This window comes from Dendrobium catenatum, unplaced genomic scaffold, assembly GCF_001605985.2.
Source record: "Dendrobium catenatum unplaced genomic scaffold, ASM160598v2 fragScaff_scaffold_1651, whole genome shotgun sequence".
In the NCBI taxonomy this organism is placed as follows: Eukaryota; Viridiplantae; Streptophyta; class Magnoliopsida; order Asparagales; family Orchidaceae; genus Dendrobium; species Dendrobium catenatum.
The window spans coordinates 3,648-13,896 of record NW_021320113.1 but is presented as its reverse complement, the minus strand read 5'-3'; the positions used below and the strand labels follow the sequence as shown (position 1 = coordinate 13,896).

At 38.9% G+C, this 10,249-nt stretch overlaps 1 protein-coding gene across 1 annotated transcript in view; it reads right to left on the bottom strand.

Annotated features, from left to right (window-relative positions):
• Positions 1-766, bottom strand: part of LOC110109898 (tetratricopeptide repeat protein 1) — a 43,090-nt gene extending 42,324 nt beyond the window's left edge. The window contains exon 1 of the mRNA XM_028701209.1: positions 347-766. The gene's annotated coding sequence lies outside the window, so the exon portion shown is untranslated. The remainder of the gene's footprint in view (positions 1-346) is intronic.
• Between the last annotated feature and the right edge of the window lie 9,483 nt (positions 767-10,249).

Sequence of the window (10,249 nt, the reverse complement as noted above, 5' to 3'; positions counted from 1 at the left end):
AATATCATCATGTGAAGACCAATACCGAGTTATACCGAGCAATATAAAAAAACACCTAGTTTTTTCTAGAAAAAACTCTGTATTGCTCGGTATAACTCGGTATTGGTCTTCACATGATGATATTCTTCGTTATTACCAAATAATAACTAGCGAGCAAAAATCGAATTTTTTAGCGGTGGGAGGACTTATCTTTAAGCAGGTGAGAGGACTCAATAATTGCGAATTAAATCCAACTTTCCCATTTTTCCCGTTAACACCAGATTTCCTAAATCCCATGGTTCCGGGATTTACGTGGATTTACGGTATTTGGCCGAAGAAGCCCGTGAAAGGGAAGAAAGATAGTTACCGTAGCAGAGAGCGAGCTCCCGTCGTCGAAGGAGACGAAGGAAGAACGTTGTCTATCTGGTACTTCCGATCACAGGACACGTCGTCAAGGACTCGTTCGAAACTCTACGTCACGCGACCAGGCTAAATTGAAACGAAGAAATGGAGAAGAAGCCTCACGCCAACCCTCACCACACCAACCAGCAATTTAATATATTTAGATGAACAGAAAAATCGCCGGCCTCGCGCCAACCCTCAACACACCACGCGATCCCGTCGATGCCTTAGCCACCGCGCTGGTGCGCCACCTTCCTCGTTTCCTTTTCGTCGAGGGTTCCAGGTACGAGCTGAAGCATACGAGGGTTTCGTGTTTCAGTGCTTATATCGCGCCAAAGCTCAGACTTGGGAAATAATTTCTTCCCAGTCCACGGATCCTCAAGGGTTTTGTAGACGCTTCGAGATAAAGAAATGAATAGACATCGCAACACAGCCGCAGGAAGCGCAAGAATAAAATATAATAAATTTTTTTTTTTTGGGACAAAATATAATAAATTAAATCACGCATTTTTCTTTTAGTCTTTTAGGCCTAACCACATAATTTAATTAAAATTTTAAAACTTCCAAATGAAAAAATATATATATATTATTGGAACATTATTATGGCCAAAGAGATTTTAATAAAATTAATATTAGAAGTACTATCCAACATAATACTAGTTATGGCGTTAATAAAAACTTATTATGATTATTTTATGTTATATTTTATTGTAGTAAATGAAAAAATATTAAGTAATATCACAATTATTATTAATTATTAAATTATTTACAAGTGCCACAAATATACATTTGATTTAAAAATAAAAAAATTTTTAAAATCCAAAATTAAATTTTAATAAATAATATTATTTTGTTTAATATTTTAATAATATTTATAAAAATAATAATTCACCATTTAGAAGAAAAGCTTCTTTGTTATGAGGTTTTTATTTTAAATTTGTAGCATCTTGGACGGAGATATTGAGAGATCTTCTTGCAAGAGAGATAGGAGGGAGAGGAGGGCAGAGAGAGAAACAATAATTGGGGAGCGAAAATAACCTAAAGAACTCATTAATTTTCCCCAACCAATACATTCAACAAGGCCTCTTAATATATAGAGATTAACTAAGGGTGTGGAGCATGCAATGAACAATGTATCCTAAACTTAAATCGAATAATTAACAATCTCTACCTTTGATTTAGTTTTACAAATAACAAAAAACCACTCGTCACAAGAACCCGAACTTTGTTGCAATCCAACCGATCGCCCCTAGACACCGATGCCGCACTCTACCTGCGACTTCGGACGATCCAACTCGTGCGTCCGAGCCCTGCGCTCCGCTCATCACAATCCCAAGTTCACGACCATTCTTGCCTCCACGAGGTTCTGATGCCCTTCAACAGTTCCTACAATTCTCCACCTCCGATCGAACTCCACGCTGAATAATGAATCTCTACTTCTCCCTCATCTTGAGCCCGACCGGCCTGATTGAATAGCCCCTTCTAGTAAGCCTGCACAGCACCTCTGCTTAGGAATCTTCAAGAATCACAAGCAATTTCCAAAAGAAAACCCATGCAACAAAGTTTCCCACCAAGAACAAGATCTTGAATCCCAAAGCTTCACCTCAGTCTCTGCATCTTCCTGCCGCATGACTTCTTTGGGCCTTGCAACATGCGCCCCCGTGAGCTTCCTCTCTGCTCATTGCGTCTAGCTGCTCCGATTTCTTCACGAGGAACAAACTTGGCGCAACTTTCTTTTAACATGCCGCCGGTCTTCCTGTAGAAAAATCCCGCATCAACAACACCTGCGCCGGGTTCCACCCACCGAAACACAAAATGCCAGCCCCCTTGCCCGCTCTCTGGCTTCCGCCTGCTCACCCGCGAGCAAATGCCCCTGCCTCGTTTTCCGCGTCTAGCATTGCCATGTCTCCTCACGAAAAGCACCTTACCCAGCTTTCCTGGCCTCCTCCTCCGCCAGAGGCAGCACACGCGGCTACCTTTGTCGCTCGTCTGAGCCAATCGAGCGCCCAAGTTCGGCTCTCCTGTTCGTGCCCCTTCTGCTGATCTGCAACCGAAACTCGCGTACCCAAAGCCGAATGCCCACCTCAAGAACACATCCTCCTTCAAAATCGCACCAGGGCTCTGATACCAAAATGTTAGATCTTGCGAGAGATTCTGAGAGATTTTCTTGCAAAGAGATAGAGAGGCGAGAGGAGGAGGGAGACAAGAATCACATTGAATACCATATCTACACTATAATTGCAACCGGATAAGAGAGTGACTTCTATATATCTATGTCTCCAATTGTATATTTCGCGCGCGAGATCTCTATATAATACGAGTCACAATCTCCTATTCTATAGGGCCGAGTCTACTCATTCAAGGAGTCATTTAAATGGTGTTGTGTAGCATTGCAATGAGTCTCTAGATACTCTAAATACAGGTGAGTGCTCTAACGTTCCTGCTTATATATCATATATATCCATAATCACAACATGCTGTTGTTGAACTATAATGCGGTGCAATTAAAATAACACCATAAATCTAATTATATTGAATATAATCATTATTTATGCTGAGAGTTACTCCAGCTAAATGATTATCTATCTCTATATATCTATATAGAGAAGAGAGAGAGAGAGAAGAGTGAGAGTCGCATGTAATGCGATACAAATAGAGAAACAAATTAACATTAATTAACAACATGAAAAGACCGAGAGCGTGAGAGAGTCGCCCCGTTCAGGCCGATTATTAAGAATCCCCTCACTACAAAAATCTACTTCATTATACTATTTGCCAAATTAAGTATACCACCACATATTTACAATATTAATTATTTCTCTCTAATGCACACGAGTATATATACTCCTATGAGAATTTGAACTTATAAACAATATAAGATACTGAGATGCGAAGAATCTCATAATTCAATTTAAATAGTTAAATGATAAAAGGGTTAGGATTTGATTTAAGATCAATTAAAAAAAAAAAAGAATGAAGTGTAAGATAAAGGAATATGGATATGAGTATTTAATAAAGATAAAGGGAAGAACTAAAAGTGGGATTATGTGAATTCAAATGATTTTTTCATTATTTGCTTAAATTGAAAGAGTGATTATAAACTTAGATTATTTTTTTAAATTATAATGTCACCATTACACATATATATTATATATATGAGAAAATACCAAATTATATATGATGACTATCCATATTAAAATAAAAATTAAGTCCATAAATATATATATATGGCAACAGTATATATCTCATATCCATAAGAGAGTGATGCCACGAATACTACAAATGCGGAGTGACCTCACATAATCCATCACAGGAGTGATAAAGAGTTAAGCAGCGATGACTAAGAGGTAAATGTTAAGAAATATTTAAACGTTACAAATGAATCACTTTGTTATTATATGAATGAAAAGTAATTACATGTTAATTATCTTTAAAATTTACTAATTAAAATCATTAAAAATATAATAAATCATAAGCCCATGATTCAATTTGAATAGTTTAAAATAAAAAGTTTATGAATTTTATTTGATAAGAAACTCAGGCGCTTTATAATAGTAGTTAGTATTATATATTTATTAATTATTTATAATATAAAAGAAAGGACAAGATAATTTTAGAAGAAATAAAATGGATGATCAAAACTTAAAAATAAAAGAAAAAAGTATTCCCAAAAACCAAGCCTAAGGGCATCTCCAACGAAAAACCCTCGATTTTAAACTCCCATTCTTAACCAAATATTATATTTACATCAGAGAAGTTGTGCGGAATAGCGCTTGTCTACAACCGAGCTCCATATCTAACACAAAAAAAAAACAAATCCTAGTACTATTCTTGTATCACTACTTTCATCCTTATACCCGTATATTTTAATCATAGAAATTATATATAATTATCACATATAATTAACGTGTATACAATTAGTGATATATATAAGAGATCAATCACCTGGTGTAGGCGTCACTCGAGTCCTCATCTATCTCTAGAGAGGAGCCAATAGAGTGGGAGTGCGCTGTAATGTATTGGCACAATCTCGAGGCTCTAAATCATAGGAATAACTAATTAACCTCTCTCCACCACAAAGTAATTAATTTTGGGAAGCATACATATCCAAACAACCACGAATATACAGCGACGCGGCGTGTTACTTGGATCTATAACCTGACAAGTCTCTCTATAAATACGAACCACTTAACAATTCCGAATATTCTATATATCCAACTCTTCCTGGCTGCACAGAGCGAGATGAGTGCGTGAGAGAGTGCATATCAAGAAACAATGCTCTTCCGTCCTCGCTAACAGGTTACAATAAACAACAAGCAATAATACTGTACTCTATCAACTTATTTTGACGAGTCTACTAATAATCACCTCGAGATGCGAACGACCCAAGACGAATCCGACGAGCCCCAAGATCATTGAATATCCGACATCATGTAGGCCTTCAAATGACTCAACGCAACGCGTGCATGATCAAAGGATTCGATATCGGCCGCCATCCAAATATCCAGCCTACATAACTTCTACCTTTGATCCTCACAATACTCTATATCTCAACCTTCCAACTAATGCCCACTCCAGCGACAAAATACATATTACCAAAGAAGTAATCTCGACCTCTTCAATCCACAAAAGGTCTCGAGGATGCTCTGCACACCGAGAAGAGGAGAGAGAAAAGGGAATCAAAGGGATTCGCTCACACGAGATGCACGAGCAATCGCGGAATCCCAGCGCCGATCGTGTGCGCGTGTGCGCGCCTGAAGACACCGAAACTCTGCCGGATCCTTATCCCACCGACATTTCTCATGAATTAACATCGAATACCCTCGAATATTCATCAAGAAACGAAGAACGCAGCTGCCTTTCAGACGAATAATTTGCACCCTTAAACAAGTATTAACTATCTTTCCCCAAGATCGAGACCTCAAATACCTTGCGCTCCCAGTTTGTACAGAGACGATAATCCTCCTTGACGCCGAAACTCCGCCCAAAAGTGAAGACCGGAGTTCTCCTCTGCCACCAAAGACGTCGGACTTCTGCCCGACGTCGGACCTTCCACTCTTCGCCCAAGTTTCTACCCGATGCCGGACTTCTACTGATTACTCGGACCCTTTTTGATACCACTACTACGTAGTGTCTGGGCGTATCTAATGTCCCTTAAAAGTATGCACCATTCTTTACTTTCTTAATCTGAACTGTCGACTTCTTCTAATCGCCTTGACCGATCTCATTGTCTTTAATACCATACTGAAAATTTCTTCGTCGTCAGACTACAGTCCTTTCGAACCAATGCTTGCTAACAGTCGCCGAACCAATTTCACGTGCCGACTACTCCTGTTCCTCCCTGACTTACGTCCGAAATCCGGCCAGCGCGCAGCCGCGTCCACTACAGTCTTTTTGACATCCGTGCGTCCCGCCGATCTACAGTCTCCCTGACTACTCGTCCGCCGCCGACTACAATCCTCCCGTCGCCAAGCTGACACGGTCCTCCTGACCTACAGGTTACGTCGACGCCAACTGCATCCTTCTAACAAAGCGAATACGTCCTGATAGTGTCTTAGATCCTAAATTGGTGACCCTTTACATCTGTTAATGTACTCCATAAGAGATCGACATCATGCTAAGGCCTCTCTCCCAAGAAGGTCTCATTTGTAATCGACTGCAGCAACTAGTGGATTCGTTCCAAACTGGGCTATGGGGCCCCCGTGGTTTTTCGTGCGCGCGCGCTCTCCGTTACCAGGACACCCCTTTTCCACGTATAACAGAAGCCCACTCCACTTGGTGTCTCATAAATTGCTAGGACCCTCTCATTCCGCTTATCTGCTTCTGCGTTGCCAGATCTTCGACCCTACACCCATGCTAAGACAGAATAACAAATAACCCTTTCTCTCTAACCGCCGCAAATTTTACTGAGACAGTTAAATTATTAAAATTAACATATATAAACCTCATTTGAAATAAATTTAACTCTAACCCCAATAAAATTTCAGTTTTGATTTGATGGGTTATTCAATTATGACTATATTAGGACTTACTTAATTATGTCATAGTGTCCAAAGCTAAGATTTTACGCATACAAAATTGGCTCTATTTTCAAGAGATCGACTAATCAAGAGTGAATATTTAATTAGTTAATCATATGTAATTTATTTAACTGTTTAGATGTATCACTTAGTGTGGTGACCAGTTTGGAAACTGGTCGGAGTACATACCTCTCGCTGACCTCTTTTATTCTAATGTGCACCCGTATTAAATAGTTATAATCATACTATCTTAATCTGATTGATAAAATGAATACTTTACCAATGTCCTAGATTAACCAATATCTTAATTGACTTTCTATACTATTTTCATTACTTTTACTACTTATGTTTCAATCTTGTACATGGATATCAATACCAATTGTGGTTATCACCGTGAGAAGACGAGTGCGAGAGCGTCCTCGTGGTTTCTACATGGTATTCTAGAGCATAAAAATCAGGAAAAAGTTTAACGTTCACAATCAACAAATTTCTGATTCTCTTCAACCTACTGTTTTCCATATCCCTACTTGCCTCTCTTTCTACGATCGCTCTCTACTTCCTCACTCCTCAGATACAGCACGTCATCATACAGTAACAGTATTATCACAGATTGGCTCTAAACTGAAGATAGTTTAAAAATAAATATCGAGTAAGCGCAGACTATCAAAACCAATCTATCTCTTTCCTCCATTGAATTGAAGTAAAAAGAGCATAACTAGATGCAAGTTTCCCAAGAAAACGCAAACTAGGGTTCACTCAAACCATCTTTGACGAACTGCTCAATCTCTCACCAATTGGTTGTGTCTTCGCTCTGAACCCGATCCGAGTCTAGCACTCGAGATTCGGACAGCCTCCAGACCTAAATTAATTTTCACAGTAATGGCGCAAAGCCAATGGGCTACGAGAGTATGTATCATTCAACCCGCGTCAATCCAAAATAGAGGCAAAAATATGGTGCTGCGATCGGATTTTGGAGTCTGCCGGAATTCCTGAGGAACAGAAGAAAAAGAAGGAACTTACAACAACAAGGTCTTGGCAACTTGATGCCACCACCGATCCAAGCTCCCTATTTTCGGATGGCAAATGGACCTTCAGGAAAAAAGTTCAATTGTTCGGTGTTTTAGCTGTATCCAGCAAGGTCGTGCTTCAGACTTATAAAATGCCTCGCGTGCTTTGAATCTGTCTGCAAGGCGTTCTCCAATCCATTGGGAATAACCTGCACAAGAAATCTCTATCAGTCCATATTTGTAACCACCATAGGAGGCATTGATCTTCGGCGAGACAATCAGTTTCGGCTAGCTAAAACTACTTTTTTATTATTTAACCGCCCATCTCCGGATGTCGTGCTCAGCTCACCATGCCTTTACTACCTAAATGGTTCTGTGCTCATCCTATCTCTATGTCCCAAGCTTCTCTAGAAAATGGCCATTACCTACCCAAAGCATAGTTTTTATTGGATTCCTCAAAACACAGCTACTTCAATTTCTTAATACACCAAAAGTTCATTTCTCCCAACTCAGGTGAACCACCGATTTATTCTATAAACATGACCATCAGTTCACTAGCCCAGAGGCTTATTATTGTATTTGCTTCTGTTTTCTTTTTAAGGAATACTATCCCATATAAAGTTTGATCTGTGATGTCTAGTGCAGTCTATTCAAAAAAAGTCCATTTCTACGTGCCTCTTGCGCGATCAAAGCCACCAACGCCAAAGTTATCAGCGAGCTATAACATACCTACTCAATTTTACTCACAAAATACCGAGGACCTATTTCCCAATACATGATAGTGTTATCTATCCTCCTCACCCCGCTCACCTACACTCAAAAATCATACAAGGAGCCGACTCGTGGAGTGACATCCGTCCACCATTATAATTAGTAAGCTTCATCCCGCCTCCATTATAGTAAGGCATAGAGAAAAGTAATACCTTTCTATTCTGCGGTAACAATCACTGAGATTGCTCTGCATCATCTACCGTGATCTCGCTGACTACCTTATTTACTATGAGAGAGTCTCATTACACTAACCAATCGAATATGAAAAGAACCTCGGACCGCCCACCACTTTCTCCGGAATCCAAAATTCAAATTCCTTCAGAGATGAAACTAATCCTCAAATCATCCTATCGCTCTATCCATCTTAAAACCCAGGTTAAAAATCTATCGATGCAATCCCCTTTACTTGCGAGATTCTTCTTAAAAAACCCCCATATTTCATACTATAAATTAATCTTACTTGTAACCCCTAGAAATCAATCGGTACCGAGAGGAGTCATAAATCTTGCTACTCAACTTCCACCCAGCACCTACAGGAAGTGAGTAAAACAAGTAACATCTCCTTTTATCCAAAATTTTACTCTGACTCTCATCTTCTTATACAACTCCAAGCATTCCCACCCTCTTAGATAAACTTACATATTCCCAACAGATTTATTAATTAGCAGCGGGATCCTTCCTCAAGCTATAAGTCTCTCTACAACTATACTACAAAAGTACAGGCTCGTTCTCACGTGAAAATCGATATCAACGTTTCCCAATTGACATAGAGATAACCCAATGCGAAGTCTATCTTAAGACTTTCCAATATCTTACAAAGGCGCTCTACTCAACAAAAAATAATAATCGTACTCGTCTTAACTCTATACATTTATTTACAAGTCGTTCTTTACGTGTTCTCACGGACCTAGCTCAGACATTAAAAAATTTCTGGCTTAGTGACGCTCACAACGCAAAAATCGTGTACAACAGTCACTGCAGCTAGTTCCTCGAGAAAAAAGCGGCTTGTCTCTAATACATTAATAATTCAAATGAACAGACCACTGTGCCTAGGAAACCTAACAACTGATATATCGATGTGTAATCAGATAATTTAAGGCTCAGCAAGCTTTGAGTGTCCACTCTACTACGTGTGGAACATACATTTTGAGTATAAAAAACGTATACTAAAATAATGCTCTTGCATTTCTGAACTTCTCTTTATTCTCTCCATAAATTCTCTCAGCTCAAGCATTTCTATTTTTGAATTCTTGTTCTCTGCAGCGGAGCAACATAGTCCCGCCAATCGCTCCTTTGCATCACAATACCACATTAATTCCACGCACTCTACGGTAAACGAAAGCAAACGAATCCAAAGATCGATCAACTCAGGCTATCCTCCAGTATGAGGCCTAATCATTCAGAACCCACGGTCTCTGTATCGTTCTTCTGCCCTTTACATCAGCAGCGCAAATTAAGAATGTTACATAGTTTCTAGATATCGTGCCGATCTCCTTAACTAAAGCGCTTGCTCTTCGACTCTCTCGACTATATTCAAGCGAGCGTTACCGCTATCCCCCCATATAAACTACCATGGATCTTTACAATGACGTATTGAATTATACATTAATCTGTTTTGACAGGGGATATTAGAGTTATATTTAAGGAATTCTCAACGCTTAATTCAAAAAGGATATTAATTATTATTAAAGTTAATCAAAATGTAATTATATTAAAGGATCTGTTTTAGCCAATGTATCCCTAACTTAAAGAGTGTATGTGACACGTGTAACTTGGACGGCAGCCTGATAAGTCCTGCACCTATATAATAGCTTTAAACATCCAACTAATGTTTCGAGAAATGTAAAAATGATATTCATCCCAAATACAAAATGAATATCTCGTCTATTAAATACTCTATAATCTTCTACTGTTCATTAATTCTATTGTATCTTACCAATGTCAGTGAGAATTCCACCCGAGCTGAGAAACATCAAGGACTTGTCTCCACTATATGATGTTATCTACAAAAAATATGAAAAACTGATGTAGAAATAAATAATTATAATTTTAAAATATAAAAAGACCATT